The sequence below is a fragment of the Bubalus bubalis genome, chromosome 19 (assembly GCF_019923935.1).
Source record: "Bubalus bubalis isolate 160015118507 breed Murrah chromosome 19, NDDB_SH_1, whole genome shotgun sequence".
NCBI lineage: Eukaryota > Metazoa > Chordata > Mammalia > Artiodactyla > Bovidae > Bubalus > Bubalus bubalis.
Window position 1 is genome coordinate 14,779,991 of NC_059175.1, and position 23,752 is coordinate 14,803,742.

Below are 23,752 nucleotides of genomic sequence, written 5' to 3' on the forward strand. Positions count from 1 at the left end.
GGCTCTCGAAGGGGTGAACATAGTAAATGGCTTCCTCAGAAGTTCAGATTTTAATGAAAAGCATGGAGAGGCAGTGGGGTGAAGGGGTGTTCAGTAATGAGGTTGGAACATTAAATTACAAGCCTGTGAAAGTGAAAGTTGCTCAGTCTTGCCCGATTCTTTGCGACCCCATGGACTATAGAGTCCATAGAATTCTCCAGGCCAGAATACTGGAGTGGGTAGCCTTTCCCTTCTCCAGGGGATCTTCCCAACCCAGGAATCGAACCCAGGTCTCCAGCAATGCAGACAGATTCTTTACCAGCTGAGCCACAAGGGAAGTCATAGAAGGCTGTAGAGCCATTATTTTACATCAAACAATGTATTCATAATTAATTTAAAGGACCTAGTATGGCAACCCACTCCAGTACTCTTGCCTGGAGAATTCAGTGGACTGAGGAGCCTGGTGGGCTACAGTCCATGGGGGTCACAAAGAGTTGGACACGACTGAGCGACTTCACTTTCAGTAAGACATGGACTAAATACCTTGCATCTTGCTCCCAGGGGACATAATTTATATTTAAGCACTTGTTTATTGTAGCCTGGTTTGAGTTTTCCTATATTTTAAAGGGCTTTCCTTAAAGGGCTTTCAAATTATAATTTGAGAATGTCTTCCTTGGTAAACATTTCACATTTAAGTGGAGAATATGATGGATTTAAGAAATTGTTTTTTAGCTTATTCTTTTAGAATGCAAATATACTAAAAGGTGAAGTATGTTCATTATGGGAAATTATCTTATTTAAAATTTTTATGTATGTTCTTATACTTTCATTTCTATTCTAAATTTAAGAAAAAACCTCATGCTACTATCTAAACATTTCTATGTTTCTGATGAAAGCATTAAATTACTGAACATACAGTTTTTTCTAAGATTTGCAACAGCTGAGAAAAAGTTTAGTGTCCTGTATCTGCTTTTGATTTTTAGTGGTAACTGCTTAAATCCTTCAATTTTAAGTACATTAATGAAAAGAAAGCATATGATTCTTATTTCAAATAAATTTGGCGTACATTTTGTGGTATGTGTGAGCTATTCTTTTTACTCTTATTTGAAATTTACAAAGTAATGTATACACTGTGAAAGTGTTAGTCACTCAGTCATGTCCAACTCTTTCTGATCCCATGGACTGTGGCCCACCAGGCTTCTCTGTCCATGGAATTCTCCAGGCAGGAATACTGGAGTGGGTTGCCATTTCCTTCTCCAGGGGATCTTCCTGACCCAGGGATTGAATCCCTGTCTTCTGCATTACAGGCAAACTCTTTACCAACTGAGCCACCAGGGAAGCGAAATATACTTTTAGATTATTTGATGTAAGAGGAGTTAAATAATCCTGTCTATCAGCTCTCTTCAGTTCTAGGCACCAAGATAGAACATTAGGGAGCTGATTAACAGGATTGTTCAATGAATCTGAAAATTTTAAATCAAACCTAGGTTTGGTTTTATGTGGCAAGGTTTTGTCTGTGCCTATACCAGGGACAGTGGAGCCTGGTGGGCTGCCGTCTATGGGGTCGCACAGTCGGACACGACTGACACGACTTAGCAGCAGCAGCAGCAGCATACCAAAGTGAGAAGTGTTATCAGAGTAGTTAAGATCACAGACTTTGGTGTTACCTGAACCTGGATCTGAATCTTGGTTTCACCATTTTCTACTAAGTGATCTTGAAAAAAAAAAAAAAGTGGCTAAATTGTCAAAGACTCAGTTTTATCAGATGTAAAATAAGGAAAATAGTAGTACATCCTTCACAGGGTATTTGTATAAATTAATTAAGGTAATAGATACAAAGTGAAAGGTAAAATCGTTAAGTGCTCATGAAAAGTTTCATTTTAGCTGTTTTTATTGGTTAATAGAAAAAAGGTAAGGAAAAAAGAGATATTTGAATTATTGGTGAATGTGTGGGATTTTGATGAGATGATAATGGTCTGGGCACTATTTCTCTATATTGAAGAGATTATTAGGGAATTTAGATGCAGGGTGACATTAATAGTCTCTCTCCATCCATCCCATTTTAGAGATATATAATGGTTCATAATGGTTATAGCTGAATAGTACAGGAGATTTTTTTTTTTTCTGTTAACTCTTCTAAATTTTATATAATGGACCACTGGGCTTATTGATTTCTTTTGTGTATTGATTGGTTGCTCTTGGTTCCTGACAGGGAGGCCTGGCTTGCTGTGATTCATGGGGTCACAAAGAGTTGGACACGACTGAGCAACTGAACTGAACTGAACTGAACTATCAGTTCAGTTGCTCATTAACATCCAACTCTTTTCGACCCCATGGACTGCAGCACACTAGGCTTCCCTGTCCATCACCAACTCCTGGGGCTCACTCAAACTCATGTCCATCAAGTCAGTGATGTCATCCAACCATCTCATCCTCTGTCATCCCCTTCTCCTCTGGCCTTCAATCTTCTCCAGCATCAAGGTCTTTTCTAGTGAGTCAGTTCTTTGCATCAGGTAGCCAAAGTATTGGAGTTTCAGCTTCAGCATCAGTCCTTCCAATGAATATTCAGGACTGATTTCCTTTAGGATGGACTGGCTGGATCTCCTTGCAGTCCAAGGAACTCTCAAGAGTCTTCTCCAACACCACAGTTCAAAAGCATCAATTCTTTGGCGCTCAGCTTTCTTTATAGTCCAACATGCTATAGTTTCACTTAAAAAAAAAACAACATAAAACATTTTGAACATTTCCTCATGTTATGCAGTCATTTTTATTGTAACATATACATAAGATATAATTTATCATTTTAACTGTGTTTAAGTTTCAGAGGCATTAAGTACATTCACATTGTAATGCATGAAATAATCCTTTATAATAGCAGTCCCCAACCTTTTTGGCACCAGGGACCAGTTTTCTGGAAGACAACTTTTCCACAGACCAGGGTTGGGGAATGGTTTCAAGAGATTCAAGCACAGTACCTTAATTGTGCACTTTATTTCTTTTATTATCACATCAGCTCCACCTCAGACCATTAGACATTAGTTCCTAGAGGTTGGGGATGCCTGTTTTGTAACATTACTTTTAATGGTTGCCCGATATTCCATTCAATGGATGATATTTCATCTATTAAATATTTAAGCTTCTTATTTTTGTTATTACAATGAAACTAGACATTGAAAGAGATTTGGAGAGGCTGATATAGGGAATCAAGAGAATGTTAAGTATTTTAGATATTTTGGGATAGCTGTTTTAAGAGCAGGGTTCCCTGCTGCCTCAGTGATAAAAAACCTGCCCACTAATGCAGAAGATGTGGGTTTGATCCCTGGGCTAGAAAGAGCCCCTACAGAAGGAAGTGGCAACCTACTCTAGTATTCTTACCTGGGGAATGCCATGGGCAGAGGAGCCTGATGGGCTATTGTCCATGGGAACACAAAGAGTCAGACATGACTTAGTCACTAAACAGCAATAACAGTTGTAAGAGCAGGAAGGATGGCAAGGCCAGTCACAGAAAGAAGTGATATATCTTCACATCATTTGTTCCTTCCTTCCCAGCTCCAAATGGACTTTTTTTCTTTGGGTGACAAAGATATTGAGTAAGAAAAAGAGGCAGAAATCAGTCCTAAGATTTAATTGCCCCTTTTTACTTGTTCTCTGTTTCGTCTGCCACAGACTAAGGAATATTTCTGAACTCATTACCATGTAGATTTAGAAGTTAGAATTTATAAATGCTCCACATTTAAATGTAGCATATATTTGGTTACTAATTTTAGTGCAAACTTTGAATGGGACCATATGTGCCCACTTTGTTCTACTTACCTATATTGTAAAAGAAGAGACCTGTCAGTGTTAACTCAGTGTACTGTCGACTTAATCTGAGCTCTGCGGTGTTTGACTTCCGTCTGAGATGTGTTGATTTGTTGTAAGTGATCTTATTTGCTGTAAGTGATGTTATTTTCAGTTTGTTTGACATTCTGTTTATAACATAAATCTATGTTCGATTTTAATTTTCATATAGGTTTTTTCAGGGTAGGTTTTACTATGAGAAAATAAGTTGTTCAGTTGCTCACTCGTGTCTCACTCTTTGCAACCCCGTGGACTGCAGCATGCCAGGCTTCCCTGTCCCCCACCAACTCCCAGAGCTTGCTCAGATTCGTGTCCATCGAGTTGGTGATGCCATCCAACCATCGTGTCCTCTGTCATCAACAGACAGTAAATCCCTATTGATTGTATTCTGCTTATCAATTTTGTTATTATATATGATTTTTTCAAAATGTTTGGTTTTGGCTGGGCTGGGGCTTTGTTGCAGTGAGCAGGCTTCTCACTGTGGTGGCTTCTCTTGTGGAGCACTGCCTCTAGGGCACTCAGGCTTCAGTAGTCGTGACACGTGGGCTCAGTAGCTGTGGCTCCTGGGCTCTAGAGACTGGGCTCAGTAGTTGAGGTTCATAGGCTTCATTGTCCTGCGGCTTGTGGGATCCTCCTAGACCAGGGATCAAACCCGTGTCCCCTTAATTGGCAGAGCGATTCTTAACCACTGGACCACCAGGGAAGTCCTATATAGGACTTTTTCTTGACATTTCAAAATATTTTTAGTGAATTTAGTGCAATTATAGAAAAGTACTCCCCCCAAAAAAATTCCCATCATTTTAGGTAAATTTATGTGATATTTCCTTGAAGTTTCTTTTATGTGCATTTTTCATGTAGTTGAGGATACACTTTTTTGGTATTATTTCCTATAACTTTTTCTTGAACATTATAGTGAGCATTTCTCCATGTGTATCAGTTTCATCCTGTCAGAAAATGAATGACACACCCGCATGGGTAAAATCTGAAGAGAGTTTAATAAAAAGACTAATTAAAAAGGTACAGGAAGAAGGAAGGAAACTGTAAGGAAGGGACAGTGTTTTGGGTTGCCAAAAATGTCATTCAGGTTTTTCTGTAACATCTTATGGAAAACTCTAATGAACTTCTTGGCCAACCCAACAGTATTGAGCATTTAAAATGTGGCTAGTTCAGACTTCCCTGGTGGTCCACTGGTTAAGACTCTATGTTTCCAATGTTTCACCTGCATTGGATTGCTGAAGGGGGAAATAAGATCCCACTTGCTTTAAGCCCCCAAAATACAAATAACAATAAGAATAATTTTTATTAAAAAAAAAATGGCTAATGTCCAAAATTGGCTAGCACCCAAATTTTAAAAATCTGCACTTGTGGCTAGTCCAAATTCAGATGTGCTGAGTTTAATATACACACTGGATTTCTAAGACTTACTAGGAAAATAGAGTGTGAATTACTTTTATAAATAATTTTTATATTGATTTTATGTGGAAATGATGTTTTGGATATACTGTGTCAAATAAATGCAATTTATTAAGCCTTAATTAAAATTATCATGTAATCAGTTCAGTTCAGTCACTCAGTCATGTCCAACTCTTTGTGACCCCATGAATCGCAGCACACCAGGCCTCCCTGTCCATCACCAACTCCCGGAGTTCACTCAGACTCACATCCATAGAGTTAGTGATGCCATCCAGCCATCTTATCCTCTGGCATGCCCTTCTCCTCCTGCCACCAATCCCACCCAGCATCAGAGTCTTTTCCAATGAGTCAACTCTTCACATGAAGTGGCCAAAGTACTGGAGTTTCAAATTCAGCATCATTCCCTCCAAAGAAATCCCAGGCTGATCTCCTTCAGAATGGACTGGTTGGATCTCCTTGCAGTCGAAGGCACTCTCAAGAGTCTTCTCCAACACCACAGTTCAAAAGCATCAATTCTTTGGCGCTCAGCCTTCTTCACAGTCCAGCTCTCACATCCATACATGACTACTGGAAAAACCATAGCCTTGACTAGATGAACCTTTGTTGGCAAAGTAATATCTCTGCTTTTGAATATGCTATCTAGGTTGGTCATAACTTTTCTTCCAAGAAGTAAGCGTCTTTTAATTTCATGGCTTCAGTCACCATCTGTAGTGATTTTGGAGCACCCCCCAAAAATAAAGTCTGACACTGTTTCCACTGTTTGCCCTTTTATTTCCCATGAAGTGATGGGACCGGATGCTATGATCTTCGTTTTCTGAATGTTGAGCTTTAAGCCAACTTTTTCACTCTCCTCTTTCACTTTAATCAGAGGCTTTTTAGTTTCTCTTCACTTTCTGCCATAAGGGTGGTGTCATCTGCATATCTGAGGTTATTGATATTTCTCCCAGCAATCTTGATTCCAGCTTGTGCTTCTTCTAGCCCAGCGTTTCTCATGATGTACTCTGCATATAAGTTAAATAAGCAGGGTGACAATATATAGCCTTGATGTACTCCTTTTCCTATTTGGAACCAGTCTGTTGTTCCATGTCCAGTTCTAACTGTTGCTTCCTGACTTGCATACAAATTTCTCAAGAGGCAGATCAGGTAGACTGGTATTCCCATCTCTTTCAGAATTTTCCACAGTTTATTGTGATCCACACAGTCAAAGGCTTTGGCATAGTCAATAAAGCAGAAATAGATGTTTTTCTGGAACTCTCTTGCTTTTTCAATGATCCAGCAGATGTTGGCAATTTGATTTTGGTTCCTCTGCCTTTTCTAAAACCAGCTTGAACATCAGGAAGTTCATGGTTCACATATTGCTGAAGCCTGGCTTGGAGAATTTTGAGCATTACTTTACTAGTGTGTGAGATGAGTGCAATTGTGTGGTAGTTTGAGCATTCTTTGGCATTGCCTTTCTTTGGGATTGGAATGAAAACTGACCTTTTCCAGTCCTGTGGCCACTGCTGAGTTTTCCAAATTTGCTGGCATATTGAGTGCAGCATTTTCACAGCATCATCCCTCAGGATTTGAATTAGCTCAACTGGAATTCCATCACCTCCACTAGCTTTGTTCGTAGTGATGCTTTCTTTTTTTTTTTTTTTTATTTTATTTTTAAACTTAATATAACTGTATTAGATTTGCCAAATATCAAAATGAATCCGCCACAGGTATACATGTGTTCCCCATCCTGAACCCTCCTCCCTCCTCCCTCCCCATTCCATCCCTCTGGGTCGTCCCAGTGCACCTGCCCCAAGCATCCAGTATCGTGCATCGAACCTGGACTGGCAACTCATTTCATACATGATATTTTACATGTTTCAATGCCATTCTCCCAAATCTTCCCACCCTCTCCCTCTCCCACAGAGTCCATAAGACTGTTCTATACATCAGTGTCTCTTTTGCTGTCTCGTACACAGGGTTATTGTTACCATCTTTCTAAATTCCATATATATGCGTTAGTATACTGTATTGGTGTTTTTCTTTCTGGCTTACTTCACTCTGTATAATAGGCTCCAGTTTCATCCACCTCATTAGAACTGATTCAAATGTATTCTTCTTAATGGCTGAATAATACTCCATTGTGTATATGTACCACAGCTTTCTTATCCATTCGTCTGCTGATGGACATCTAGGTTGCTTCCATGTCCTGGCTATTATAAACAGTGGTGCGATGAACATTGGGGTACTCGTGTCTCTTTCCCTTCTGGTTTCCTTAGTGTGTATGCCCAGCAGTGGGATTGCTGGATCATAAGGCAGTTCTATTTCCAGTTTTTTAAGGAATCTCCACACTGTTCTCCATAGTGGCTGTACTAGTTTGCATTCCCACCAACAGTGGAAGAGGGTTCCCTTTTCTCCACACCCTCTCCAGCATTTATTACTTGTAGACTTTTGGATCGCAGCCATTCTGACTGGTGTGAAATGGTACCTCATAGTGGTTTTGATTTGCATTTCTCTGATAATGAGTGATGTTGAGCATCTTTTCATGTGTTTGTTAGCCATCTGGATGTCTTCTTTGGAGAAAGGTCTATTTAGTTCTTTGGCCCATTTTTTGATTGGGTCATTTATTTTTCTGGAGTTGAGCTGTAGGAGTTGCTTGTATATCCTCGAGATTAGTTGTTTGTCAGTTGCTTCATTTGCTATTATCTTCTCCCATTCTGAAGGCTGTCTTTTCACCTTGCTAATAGTTTCCTTTGATGTGCAGAAGCTTTTAAGGTTAATTAGGTCCCATTTGTTTATTTTTGCTTTTATTTCCAATATTCTGGGAGGTGGGTCATAGAGAATCCTGCTGTGATGTATGTCAGAGAGTGTTTTGCCTATGTTCTCCTCTAGGAGTTTTATAGTTTCTGGTCTTACATTTAGATCTTTAATCCATTTTGAGTTTATTTTTGTGTATGGTGTTAGAAAGTGTTCTAGTTTCATTCTTTTACAAGTGGTTGACCAGAGTTCCGTAGTGATGCTTTCTAAGGCCCACTTGACTTCACATTCCGGATGTCTGGCTCTAGGTCAGTGATCACACCATCGTGATTATCTTGGTCTTGAAGATCTTTTTTGTACAGTTCTGTGTATTCTTGCCATCTCTTCTTAATATCTTCTGCTTCTTTTAGGTCCATACCATTTCTGTCCTTTATCAAGCCCGTCTTTGCATGAAATGTTCCCTTGGTATCTCTAATTTTCTTGGTGAGATCTCTAGTCTTTCCCATTCTGTTGTTTTCCTCTATTTCTTTGCATTGATCACTGATGAAGGCTTTCTTATCTCTTCCTGCTATTCTTTGGAACTCTGCATTCAAATGGGTATATATTTCCTTTTCTCCTTTGCTTTTCGCTTCTCTTCTTTTCGCAGCTATTTGTAAGGCCTCCCCAGACAGCCATTTTGCATTTTTGCATTTCTTTTCCATGGGGATGGTCTTGATCCCTGTCTCCTGTACAATGTCATGAACCTCTGTCCATAGTTCATCAGGCACTCTATCTATCAGATCTAGGCCCTTAAATCTATTTCTCACTTCCACTGTATAGTCATAAGGGATTTGATTTAGGTCATACCTGAATGGTCTAGTGGTTTTCCCTACTTTCTTCAATTTAAGTCTGAGCTTGCCTATAAGGAGTGCATGATCTGAGCCACAGTCAGCTCCTGGTCTTGTTTTTGCTGACTGTATAGAGCTTCTCCATCTTTGGCTGCAAAGAATATAATCAATCTGATTTCGGTGTTGACCATCTGGTGATGTCCATGTATAGAGTCTTCTCTTGTGTTGTTGGAAGAGGGTGTTTGTTATGACCAGTGCATTTTCTTGGCAAAACTCTATTAGTCTTTGCCCTGCTTCATTCTGTATTTCAAGACCAAATTTGCCTGTTACTCCCAGTGTTTCTTGACTTCCTACTTTTGCATTCCAGTCCCCTATAATGAAAAGGCCATCTTTTTGGGGTGTTAGTTCTGAAAGGTCTTGTAGGTCTTCATAGAACTGTTCAACTTCAGCTTTTTCAGTGTTACTGGTTGGGGCATAGACTTGGATTACTGTGATAGTGAATGGTTTGCCTTGGAAACGAACAGAGATCATTCTGTCATTTCTGAGATTGCATCCAAGTACTTCATTTCGGACTCTTTTGTTGACCATGATGGCTACTCCCTTTCTTCTGAGGGATTCCTGCCCACAGTAGTAGATATAATGGTCATCTGAGTTAAATTCACCCATTCCAGTCCATTTCAGTTCACTGATTCCTAGAATGTGGACATTCACTCTTGCCATCTGTTTGACCACTTCCAATTTGCCTTGATTCATGGACCTGACATTCCAGGTTCCTATGCAATATTGGTCTACAGCATCGGACCTTGCTTCTATCACCAGTCACATCCACAGCTGGGTATTCTTTTTGCTTTGGCTCCATCCCTTCATTCTTTCTGGTGTTATTTCTCCACTGATCTCCAGTAGCATATTGGGCACCTACTGACCTGGGGAGTTCCTCTTTCAGTATCCTATCATTTTGCCTTTTCATACTGTTCATGGGGTTCTCAAGGCAAGAATACTGAAGTGGTTTGCCATTCCCTTGGCCAGTAGACCACATTCTGTCAGATCTCTCCACCATGACCCGCCTGTCTTGGGTTGCCCCATGGGCATGGCTTAGTTTCATTGAGTTAGACAAGGCTGTGGTCCTAGTGTGATTAGATTGACTAGTTTTCTGTGAGTATGGTTTCAGTGTGTCTGCCCTCTGATGCCCTCTTGCAACACCTACCATCTTACTTGGGTTTCTCTTACCTGGGATGTAGGGTGTCTCTTCACGGCTGCTCCAGCAAAGCACAGCCGCTGCTGCTTACCTTGGACGAGGGGTATCTCCTCACCACCGCCTTTCCTGACCTTCAACGTGGGATAGCTCCTCTAGGCTCTCCTGCGCCCGTGCAGCCACAGCTCCTTGGGAGTGGGGTTGCTCCTACCGGGCGCCGCCCCTGGCCTCGGGCGTGGGGTATCTCCTCTCCGCCGTTCCTGCGCCGTCACAGTCTGGCACTCTCGGCCGCTGCTCCTGACCTCCGACGTAGGATAACTCCTCTTGGCTGCTGCCCTTCGGGCATGGGGTCCTCCCGGCCTCTGCCCCTGACCTCGGATGTGGGGTAGCTCCTCTCGGCTGGGCTTAGTGCGCCGGTCGCAGCCGCCTGTGCTTAGTGCCATGTAATCAGTATATATAATTTTATTTCTATTAGAAAAAATTTTATATGGAGTGTAGTATAAAGAGACATCTCAAAGCCTGAAAGGGCCATGGAAGATTCTATGGAAAGATCAGCTGATAGAAATCACAACCTTCATTAGGGGCTTGTAAACAATCTACAACTTAGAAAGAGTGAAGTTGGGGGTACCTGTGGCGGATTCATTTTGATATTTGGCAAAACTAATACAATTTGTAAAGTTAAAAAAAAAAAAAAATTCTTTGACTCCATTCTTTTCCCCTACCTATTCCTCTCAAATTCCTGTTTGTTTAAACCAACAAAGTCAGTAGGTGTGGGAAGTAGCTGGTATAGTCCATAGAGGCTGACCTCCCTGAGGCCACAGCAGGCTAGAAAAGCAGAGTGAATCTGGAGGAGTCAATTGAAGATATTCTGCATACCACCTACTTAAAATACTTTGCAAATACGGTTCTCAAGGACTATGTGTTTCACTTCATGTTAAAGTTATATTGGGCTTCCCTGGTGGCTCAAATGGTAAAGAATCTGCCTGCAATGTAGGAGACCTGGGTTGGGAAGAAGGGAATGGCTTCCCATGCCAGTATTCTTACCTGGAGAATTCCATGGACAGAGGAGCCTGGCCATGTTGGGACAAATTACAATGTAACATGATTATGGGAATTAGAGTAGATAGTTTCCTTTAAAATATATAGAAAGATAAATCAAACTCAGTTTTCAGTATGAACCATCAAGACATTCACTTATAAGAGTTTTCTAAAGTGTACTTCAGATCTTAAAGAATTGGTAGAATTTTGATACTGCCAATTTTATCCCCACACTGAAAAGAACATTTTCTTTAAGAGTGGCTTTTTTCTTACTATAAACTGAAAGGGAGACACACAACTTTGGTTTTGTTGAGTTACATTTCTTTTATTTGTTTCTATTTATTGCTTTAATCCTGAGATTAATTGATAGCATATTCATTTTAATGAACTTGATCCTAAGATAATGATTATTACATTTTAAAATGGCACAGCATTTTAAAATGTAATTTCATTCATTAAAAGTACACATATAGCAGCAGTTGGTTAAGTTTTGATAAGAAGTGGATTTAGAAGGCCTCCTGGGGCCTTTTAGCTTACCTGTATAAACAAGAATTGAATGTCTGTTTGACATGGTATGAACTACATTATAGCTTCTGACCTCAAGAAGAATATACTAGCACACTTAAAATCCTTTAAGTTTGTTCTCCAGTGGTTTGAGCTATGCCTCTACAACTTATTATCTGCTTTGAGTTTTTATCATAGACATTAAAATATAGACATCTGTTCAGTTCCAGAATCTAACACACATTCAAAATTAGTGGATAAATATTACTTTTGTAGTGGCTATTTCAGAATTTAAAGTTTCAATGGGTGATTATTCTGATCAATCACTGGTATGTGTATAGAGATGAGACTCAGCTGTAGATCCTTTTATTTTTGGTAATGACTAGTTCCAAGAATGACCTGAGACTAAATAATGACAATCCATATTTTTGCAGCAAACTGTCTCCTTGGGAATCTCAATTAGTGTTTTCATAATATATTACTAATTTTATTGGTTAACTTTTTCATATAGGTAATATATTCATATATTCAATAACCAAAACATTTAATTATAGAGTAAAAAAATCTCCTACCCTTGGCCCCTTCTGCACAGTTCTCTCAGGTAACCTTTCTTCTTAGTTTCTTAGGTTTCTTCCCAGAGTTTCTTTTTATGTAAATCATATGAATAAATGCTTATTTTTCTCACAAAGGGAATATGTTATACATACTGTTTCCACTTCCGTTTGTTTATTTGCCATCTGTTTGCTGCATTTTTAATATTCCTACTTTGTGGACTTCCATACTGCCTTTTATTTTTTAATTCTTGGTGGAATGTTTGTCAAAATTTTAATCTCCTCTGTGGTGTGATTCTTCTGACTACTGTTGTTTAGTAAATTTTGCTGCTTTTCTTTTTACCACTGTTGTGCTGGTTAGGATTCAGTGCAAGCTGATGATGAGGAATTATAGTTGGGGTTGTTCCCATGGCCTGTGGGTTCCCAAGGGACTGAATTTCCCATTCTTTGGGGGAGGTAAAATCTGTTAGCAAGTACCCATAGATGAAATGACACAGTGCGTTCCATCTTCTTTTGTATCATGTTTTTCCAAAGAGTTGATGATTGGTCTCTGCCTTTTTTAGTCCAGGTAGGTATAGTTCTCGGAGAGGGCAATGGCACCCCACTCCAGTACTCCTGCCTGGCAAATCCCATGGATGGAGGAGCCTGGTAGGCTGCAGTCCGTGGAGTCGCTAAGAGTTGGACACAACTGAGCGACTTCACTTTCACTTTTCACTTTCATGCACTGGAGAAGGAAATGACAACCCTCTCCAGTATTCTTGCCTGGAGAATCCCAGGGACGGTGGAGCCTGGTGGGCTGCTGTCCATGGGGTCACGCAGAGTCGGACATGACTGAAGTGACTTAGCAGCAGTAGCAGCAGCAGGTATAGTTCTGGCTTTTCATGAAAGTGACTATTCATTAAATGATGGGCTGCCCAGGTATGTTAAAAGTGATTGCCTAGTCTGGCTAACCAAACAACAGTGAATTAGTCATCTTTTAAAAATATATAGCTAAATGCATTGGTAAACTGGTAGTTGTCTGGTGGCATCTTTAGGATTTTCTGCATATAGTGTCATGTTGTCTGCAAGCAGTGGCAGTTTTTCTTCTTCCTTTCCAATTTGGATTCCTTTGATTTCTTTTTCTTCTTTGATTATCATGGCTAGAACTCCCAAAACCAAGCTGAATAGAAATTTGGAGAGTGGGCATCCTTGTTTTGCTTCTTAGAGGAAATGTTTTCAGTTTTTCACCATTGAGAATGATGTTCTCTGTGGGTTTGTCATATATGGCCTTTTATTATGTTGAGGTATGTTCCCTCTATGCCCACTTACTGGAGAATTTTTTTTTTATCATAAGTGGATGTTGAAGTTTATCAAAAGCTTTTTCTGCATCTGTTGACGTTATCCTATGGTTTTTATTCTTCAATTTGTTAATGTGGTATATTACAATGACTAATTTACATATATTGAATCCTTGCCATTGGTGGAATAAATCCCACTTGATCGTGGTATATGATCCTTTCAGTGTATTATTGAATTCAGATTGCTAGTATTTTGTTGAGGATATTTGCATCTCTGTTCATCAGTGATACTGACCTGGATACAAGGTCAATATATAAAAATCTGTTGCATTTCTATACACTAACAACAAACTAATACTCCAATAAAAATTTTCTAAAAAATGAATTAAAAACCCAAATGGATAGCCAGATACAATAAAACTCCTAGAGGAAAACATAGGCAGAACACTCTTTGATATAAATCATAGCACAACATTTTTGGATTTGTCTCCCAGAGTAATGGAAACAAAAGCAAACAGTACCTAATTAAACTTAAAAGTTTTTCCGCAGCAAACAAAACCATAAACAAAATGAAAAGACAATCTACAGACTGGGAGAAAATATTTGTAAATGACATGATAGACAAGAGCTTAATTTCCAAAATATATAAACAGTTCATATAGCTCAATATAAAAAAAAACCCAAGATTAAAAAAAAATGCAAAATACCTAAACAGACATTTCTCCAAAGAAGATATGCAGATGGCCACTAGGCACATCACCAATTATTAGAGAAATGCAAGTCAGAACTTCAATGAGGTTCCACCACATATTGGTCAAAATGGCCATCATCAAAAAGTCTACAAAGAATAAATGTTAGAAAGGATCTGGAGGAAAAGGAGCCTTCTAAACTGTTTGTAAGAATTAAATTGGTACAGCCACTATGGAGTACAGCATAGAGTTTCCTTAAAAATAACTTAAAATAGAGTTACCATATGATCCAGCAATCCCACTCCTGGGCATATATCCAGAAAAGACAAAAACAGGGAAAGACAAATATCATATGATATCACTTATGTGGAATCTAAAAAATTATACAAGTCAAACTTATTTACAAAACAGAAATAGACTTACAAACAGAAAGCAAACTTATGGTTACCAAATGGGAGAGGTCAGGGAGGGATAAATTGTGAATTCAGGATTAACAAATACACACTACTATATATAAAACGGATAAGCAAGGTCCTGTGGTATAGTGTGCGCTTCCCTGGTAGCTCAGACAGTAAAGAATCTGCCCACAGTGCAAAAGACTGGGGTTCGATCCCTGGGTTATGAAGATCCCTTGGAGAAGGAAATGGCAACTGGGTAGGTGATGCTATCTAACCATCTCATTCTCTGCTGCCCTCTTCTCCTTTTGCTTTCAGTCTTTCTCAGCAGCAAGGTCTTTTGCAAAGAGTCAACTCATCCCATCATGTGGCCAAAGTATTAGAGCTTCAGCTTCAGCATCAGTCCTTCCAATGAATATTCAGGGTTGATATCCCTTAGGACTGACTGATTTGATCTCCTTGGATCCAGTCCAAGGAACTCTCAAGAGTCTTCCCCAGCACCAGAATTTGAATGCATCATTTCTCTGGCACTTAGCCTTCATCATCCAACTCTCACATCTGTACATGACTACTGGAAAAACCAGAGCTTAGACTATATATATCTTTGCCAGCAAAGTGATGTCTGCTTTTTAATACACTGTCTAGGTTTGTCATGGCTTTTCTTCCAAGGAGCAAGAGTCTTTTAATTTCATGGCTGCAGTCACTGTCCTCAGTGAATTTGGAGCCCTAGAAAATAAAATCTGTCACTGCTTTCACTTTTTCCTTCCCTTTGCCATGAAGTGATGGGACCGGATACCATGGGCTTAGTTTTTTGAATGTTGAGTTTTAAGCCAGCTTTTCACTCACCTCTTTCACCTTCATCAAGAGGCTCTTTAGTTCCCCTTCACTTTCTGCCATTAGAGTGGTATCATCTACATATCTGAGGTTGTTGATATTTTTCCTGGCAATTTTGATTCTAGCTAGTGATTCCCACAGCTCAGCATTTTGCATGATGTACTCCGCATGTAAGTTATATAAGCAGAGTGACAATATAGAGCCTTAACATATTCCTTTCCCAATTTGGAACCAGTCTGTTGTTCCATGTCCGGTTCTAACTGTTGCTTCTTAATCTGCATATAGGTTTCTCAGGAGACAGTTAAGGTGGTGTGGTATTCCCATTTCTTGAAGAATTCCCATCTTTTTAAGAATTTTCCACAGTTTTTACACATATATATGTATAACTGAATCACTTTACTGTATATTTGAAATATTTTTATATCAAGTATTCTTCAATAAAAATGTATACAAAAATATATAACTCATATCCTTAAATTTTAAATAGTATTAACATCTGAATTTAAATTTGCAATAATTAATTTCATATCTGTAGTCTTTAGCTACTTTTAGAAAAAAGGCTGATATACAAATAAAACATAAATCTTATTACACTCCATGTGTGCTTTTCAAGGCCAGTGGCTATTATTCAATCAATCCTTTTTGATTTCTCAGCCCCATTTGACACAAATGACCACTCCTTTCTCCCTTAAGCCTTTCTTCGCTTAGTTTTCTTTTCTTTTTTTTTTCTTTTAATTTTATTTTATTTTTAAACTTTACATAACTGTATTAGTTTTGCCAAATATCAAAATGAATCCTCCACAGGTATACATGTGCTCCCCATCCTGAACCCTCCTCCCTCCTCCCTCCCCACACCATCCCTCTGGGTCGTCCCAGTGCACCAGCCCCAAGCATCCAGTATCGTGCATCGAACCTGGACTGGCAACTCGTTTCATACATGATATTTTACATGTTTCAATGCCATTCTCCCAAATCTTTCCACCCTCTCCCTCTCTCACAGACTCCATAAGACTGTTCTATACATCAGTGTCTCTTTTGCTGTCTCGTACACAGGGTTATTGTTACCATCTTTCTAAATTCCATATATATGCATTAGTATACTGTATTGGTGTTTTTCTTTCTGGCTTACTTCACCCTGTATAATAGGCTCCAGTTTCATCCACCTCATTAGAACTGATTCAAATGTATTCTTTTTAATGGCTGAATAATACTCCATTGTGTATATGTACCACAGCTTTCTTATCCATTCATCTGCTGATGGACATCTAGGTTGCTTCCATGTCCTGGCTATTATAAACAGTGCTGCGATGAACATTGGGGTACTCGTGTCTCTTTCCCTTCTGGTTTTCTCAGTGTGTATGCCCAGCAGTGGGATCGCTGGGTCATAAGGCAGTTCTATTTCCAGTTTTTTAAGGAATCTCCACACTGTTCTCCATAGTGGCTGTACTAGTTTGCATTCCCACCAACAGTGGAAGAGGGTTCCCTTTTCTCCACACCCTCTCCAGCATTTATTACTTGTAGACTTTTGGATCGCAGCCATTCTGACTGGCGTGAAATGGTACCTCATAGTGGTTTTGATTTGCATTTCTCTGATAATGAGTGATGTTGAGCATCTTTTCATGTGTTTGTTAGCCATCTGGATGTCTTCTTTGGAGAAATGTCTATTTAGTTCTTTGGCCCATTTTTTGATTGGGTCATTTATTTTTCTGGAGTTGAGCTGTAGGAGTTGCTTGTATATTCTCGAGATTAGTTGTTTGTCAGTTGCTTCATTTGCTATTATCTTCTCCCATTCTGAAGGCTGTCTTTTCACCTTGCTAATAGTTTCCTTTGATGTGCAGAAGCTTTTAAGGTTAATTAGGTCCCATTTGTTTATTTTTGCTTTGATTTCCAATATTCTGGGAGGTGGGTCATAGAGGATCCTGCTGTGATGTATGTCAGAGAGTGTTTTGCCTATGTTCTCCTCTAGGAGTTTTATAGTTTCTGGTCTTACGTTTAGATCTTTAATCCATTTTGAGTTTATTTTTGTGTATGGTGTTAGAAAGTGTTCTAGTTTCATTCTTTTACAAGTGGTTGACCAGAGTTCCCAGCACCACTTGTTAAAGAGATTGTCTTTAATCCATTGTATATTCTTGCCTCCTTTGTCAAAGATAAGGTGTCCATATGTGCGTGGATTTATCTCTGGGCTTTCTATTTTGTTCCATTGATCTATATTTCTGTCTTTGTGCCAGTACCATACTGTCTTGATAACTGTGGCTTTGTAGTAGAGCCTGAGGTCAGGTAGGTTGATTCCTCCAGTTCCATTCTTCTTTCTCAAGATCGCTTTGGCTATTCGAGGTTTTTTGTTTTTCCATACAAATTGTGAAATTATTTGTTCTAGCTCTGTGAAGAATGCTGTTGGTAGCTTGATAGGGGTTGCATTGAATCTATAGATTGCTTTGGGTAGTATACTCATTTTCACTATATTGATTCTTCCAATCCATGAACATGGTATATTTCTCCATCTGTTAGTGTCCTCTTTGATTTCTTTCACCAGTGTTTTATAGTTTTCTATATATAGGTCTTTAGTTTCTTTAGGTAGATATATTCCTAAGTATTTAATACCACATTCTCCTGGTTTACTTCCAATCACAGTGACTGGAATTGGAACGTGGAATATTCTCTTGTCTCTTTTGCTAGTTGCTCCTCATCTCTCCAACCTCTTCTTATTGGATCATTCTGGGAGTCAGTTCATGTTCTTCTCTTTATTCCCTCAGTGATCTTATCTGAATGTCTGGCTTCAAATCCTGTTTGTTTGCTGATTCAAAAATCATATATTCAACCTAGACTCTCTCTCCAAATCTAGATTTGATTAACAGCTTAACTGACATTTGATCTTCAGGAAATGGCAGCCCACTCCAGTATTGCCTGGAAAATCCCATGGACAGAAGAGCTGGGAGGGCCACAATCCAAAGGGTCCCAAAGAGTCAGACACAACTGAACGACTAAGCGCTTCAATGTTAAATAAGTCCAAAATTAAATCCTGATTCCCCAACAAAATATTCTTCTCTGTACTTTTACCCTTCTTAGTTAATATAATTCCATCTTCATCCTTCCAGTTGCTCAAGTCAAAAGCTTTAGGAATCATTATTGATTTCTTTCTCTTATATCTTCAAATCAGTTTGTCATCAAATGCATATTGGCTGTGCCTTCCAGAATATCCAGAACCTGTCCTCTCTCTGGCGCCTCCCCTCTACCACCTGGTGTCTCCAAGCACTGTCGTGTCTTTTCTGGATTATTACAATACTCTCTTAATGGTTTTCCTTCTCCTGCAAAAAGTCCTCCTAAAGTCCGTTTTCACCAGAGAAATCTTTGAAAATGTCAGACAATGTCATTTTTCTATCTGATATGGGCTGTGTTTCCTGAACTTATTTAGAGTAAAAGTCAAAGTCTTCTGTGACCATCAGACCCCATCTGATCTAGCTCTGTTACATCCTTGGTTCCATCTACTACGGCCTTGTCACTCACTCGGTCACAGCTATTCAATAGCCTTTTTATCTATTCTTCAAAAACACCAGGTATGTTCTCCACTGAAGTTCTCTGCTTTTGGTATTTCCTCTTGCCAGGGAAGTCCTTCTCCCAGATACTCACATGAACGGCTCTCAGAGTGGCCTCCTTTGAGGATCCTCTTTTAAATTATATCCTCTATCTTGACATTCTATCTGTGTTTCTTGTTTTACTTTTTCATAGCATTTATTAGCTTATAATAGAGGATATATTTTACCTAATTTGTTATCTGTCACCTATCATTCCATGAGGGTAGAGATTTTTGTCTGAGTTGTACCTGCTATACGTCTAAGACTAAGTGTAGGGCCTGGCACTGAGGTTTTTCTCAATGGTATCTATTGAGCATATGAATTAAGGTATTCATTTGCATGGTATTCATTGTTCTTAGGTCTCCTAAGTTGTTTAATAAGTCATGGAGTGTTAATATTGCAGTTTCAATAATTATGCTGTAAGGTGATGGTGGTGATTTTAGTCACTAAGTCATGTCTGACTCTTGTGACCCCATGGACTGTAGCCCACCCTACTCTTTTGTCCATGGGATTTCCCAGGCAAGAATATTGACATGGGTCGCCATTTCTTTCTCCATTGGATCTTCCTGACCCAGGGATTGAACCTGTGTCTCTTGCATTACGAGCCGTCTCACACATTGCAGGCAGATTCTTTACCACGGAGCCACCATGAAAGCCCATTGTATGCAAGAATAATAGAGAGGGAAATGGCATGTCACTCTTTTCCAAGTTAGATTACTCAAATTTACAACCAGTGGAATTGTGTTGTTTATGACCAACTACCAGACTTTTAACACATCTTTATTGTCATAACATTTTTTTGTTTTGTTTTTTTAATAGACTTTATTTTTTAGAGTAGTTCTAGGTTCACAGCAAAATTGAGAGGAAGGTGCAGAGATTTCTCATGTACTCCTTACCCCCACATGCACATGTCCACCCGAGTGGAGCATTTGTTACAACTAATGGACCTACATAGATGCAATGTCACCAGCCAAATCCCGTAGTTTACACTGGGATTCACTCTTGGCATTGTACATTCTATAGTTTAAACAAATGTGTAATAACAAATGTACACCATTATAGTATATAGAGTACCTTCTTTGTACTAAAATCCTTTGTGCTCCACCTGCTGGTGCCTCCCTCCTCACAACCCCTGGTAACCACTGATCTTTTTACTGTCTCCATAGTTCTACTTTTTCCAGAATGTCATATAGTTCAAATAATATGTAGACTTTTTGATTAGCTTTCTTCACTTAGTAATATGAATTTGTTTCCTCCATGTCCTTCTGTGGCTTGACAGCTCATTTCTTTTTCAGTGTTGCATAATTGTACATTGTCAGGATGTACCACAGTTTATTTTTCTATTCACATACTGAAAAACATTTTGGTTACTTCTACGTTTTCGACAATTGTGAGTAAAACTGCTTTAAATATCCACACTCAGATTTTTGTGTGGACATGCTTTCAATTCATCTGGGTAAGTACCAATGTACAATTGCCAGATCCAATTTAAGAGTATGTTTAGTTTTGTAAGAAACCATCCACTGTCTTTCCAAGTGGCTATACCATTTTGACTTCCCACCAGCAATGAATGAGAGTCCCTGTCGCTCTCTATCCTTGCTTAGCATATGATGTTGTGAATTTTGACCTTTCTAATAGATTTGTCAGTGCTTCCCTGGTGGCTCAGACAGTAAAGAACCCACCTGCAGTGCGAGAGATATGGATTCAGTCCCTGGTTGGGAAGATCCCCTGGAAGAGGGCATGGCAACCCACTCCAGTATTCTTGCCTGGAGAATCCCCATGGACAAAGGAGCCTGGCAGGCTGCAGTCCATGTGGTCACAAAGAGTCAGACATGACTCTGAGCGACTAAGCACAGCACATTAGATTTGTAATAATTGTATCTCATTATTTAATTTGCATTTCCCTGATGACATGTGGAGACCTTTTTATCTGCTTATTTCCTGTCTGTATATCTTCTCTGGTGAAGTATTTATTCAAGACTTGCACCGACTTTAAAATCAGGTTGTTTACTTACTGTTTGTTAAATTCTTTGTATGTTTTGTATAACTATTTTATCAACTGTGTCTTTTGCAAACATTTTCTTCCAGTCTGTGGCTTGTATTCTCATTCTCTTAGTATAGAAGTAGGGTCCTAAAATTTATGATAACTTAGCCTCCTAAATAGCTCTGAAAAGTAAATGATTGCTGAAATAGAAAGTATTTGATATATTTTTAGTACTTTGATATTTGGAGAAGAGTCAATAAATTATCTGATTTTGAGCTGGAGGTGAAGAAACAGTCGAGAGAAGAAAAATTAATAATAGGAGAAGCGTTGGCTTTTAGATAGGTTATGTTTTCTTTTAGTACATATTAGAAAAAGTTCTCTGCCCAGCTGACAAGAAATTAGATGGCTATGATATTACTATAGATCTGAGTGCCATCTTGGAAATTTGGTTAACTAATGCAATGTAGGAAACCACTCATGCTGATGAAGCAGTACTTAATTCAGGTGGTTTCATCACATCACAGTAAGTCCCTTCCATGTTAGCCTTCAAGTTGTGAACTTTCAAAGATGAGAATGTGTGTTCTCACGTCCAGTCATTTAAGTTAGTTCATGTATATGGGGTACATTGTCATGTGTGTGCATTCTCCACAAGTGACTGTGCTTTTGTGTACTTTACAGTACTGTGTAGAGGACAGTTTCTTTATTTCAAGCCCAGGTGTCCAGAAGCAAACATAAAGGCAGTGGTATATAGCCGATTGTGTTAGCTGGGTACTTAGGCTAACTTTGTTGGACTTATGCACAAACTGGGCTTACAAACGCACTCTTAGAATGGAACTTGTTCCTATGTAGGGGATGTACTGTATTTGTTAAAAAAAATGAACAATTACACATTAAGAAATAACTATAAGCAGCTTTTCAAAATTAATGGTGGCAGCAGACTGTTTTTATAATATGCAAACCCTACTTAGAAATCCCTTCCATTCACTAATGGGATCAGGTGTTATTTTCTGTTATGCTCAGATACAGCATTCAGAATTAGAAAGTTGTTTATTTGAAAATTGTAAATATAAAGTTTTAAAAAATTTGACTTTGTTTTTGATGAGATTTTGAATAAGTGGCCTTGTCATTTATCTGTTTTAAACTTGGTGTGTGTTCAAGCCTTGATTGTTGAGAAGCTGTGAATTGAAACTTTTCATTAAAGTTTTTGCTTTTTTACCAACTTTTCCTTCTTACCTGTGCAATGGGAGGAAGTGGCAATGAAATTTTATAAGGCAAATGGGGAATCTGCTCTATAACCTAATTATTTTTATTGTGGGTTATAAAATACTAAAAACCTCCCTAGGTAATAGGAGATTAATCCTTCTTTAAGATCAACCTTGGTTTATATGCCATTATCCAAAACTTTAGACACTGTAACTGTGTCTAGTTACACTTATTACATGTCTTCTACTAATTATCTGAAAAGTTGAAAATGTGACATCATTTAATATCCTAACCAAAAACCTCTTATAATGATGTTTTCACTGAAAATACAAGTGATCTTAATTTTCCACATGAATAATTTAGGTTAGTTGTGAAAACATTTCCTAAGAGTGAGCCTTGTTAGATCATGGAATGATTTCCTTAGGAAGTCTTTGGAGTTGATGCTGTGCTGTGCTTAGTCATTCAGTTATGTCTGACTCTTTGTGACCCCATGGACTATAGCCTGCCGGGCTCCTCTGTCCAGGGGGTTTCTCTAGGCAAGAATACTGGAGTGGGTTGCCGTGCCCTCCTCCAGGGGATCTTCCCAACGCAGAGATCGAACCCAGGTCTGCCACTTTGCAGGCGGATTCTTTACTGTCTGAGCTACTGAGCTTCAAAAATGGAAGACGAAGACTTGCCAAACAAGCTCTGCACTTTGGTTACTTACATGCCCGTCACCACCTTCAAAAATCTATGGACAGTCAATGTGGATGAGAACTAACTGCTGATGGTCCAGTAAAGTTATTGAACTGCCAAAAGAAAAAAAGGATGATCTTTGCTTAGGGTCACCTGATCTGTCAGAAGGCAGGGAGAGTGCTAGTCACTTTGCAGTTCTGCTGCCTGTAATAAAGAGGAAATAGTGACTAACATGCAAGTAAATCTTCCAAAGATATAACTTCTTGATTAAAATGGAAGTAATTCTTAGGAAGGGGCTTCCCAGGTGGCTCGGTGGGAAAGAATCTGCCTGCCAATGACTGAGAGGCAGGTTCAATCCCTGGGTGCGGAAGATCCCCTGGGGAAGGGAATAGCAACCTACTCCAGAATTCTCGCCTGGGAAAGCCCATGGACAGAGGAGCCTGGTGGGCTACAGTAAATGGGGTCGCAAAGGGTCAGACACAACTGAGTGGCTGAGTGCTCATGCAGATGTGAGGGAGGGACTAGAAACTTTGATTAGGGAATGGAAAAACATGGGAGATGGAAATTTTGGCAATGTGGTACCTAACTCTGAAGCTTTGAACTCAATGCTGTCAAAAATGTGGCATTATATGGAAAAAGTTAAATCAACATGGTACTGTTTTCTTCCCTCTTCAATTCCTATAAGCACTCTCTGACTGAAGGAATGCATCTGGGGGAGGGAGGCAGTTTCACTTTGCAGGGTCTTTTGGCTGTCCTTCCCAGAGTGGACCGGGTTTAAGTTATCAAGAGTAATAGGTTCACAACTGCTTGAAGCTCTTAAAAATGGAATTTATAAATACCTAACTCTAGATGGAGGTATATACTGTATACATTTCTAATAAGCATGCACTACCTTTTTTGTGTATGTAACGAAACTGAAAGAAAACTCCAAATTATGTTTCAACATTTGAAACATGTAAATATATAAATATTTAAAATGTCTATCAGTGGTATCTAGAACTAGTAAAATTATCTTTTTAAATAAATATTCTGCGGTTGGCAAAGTA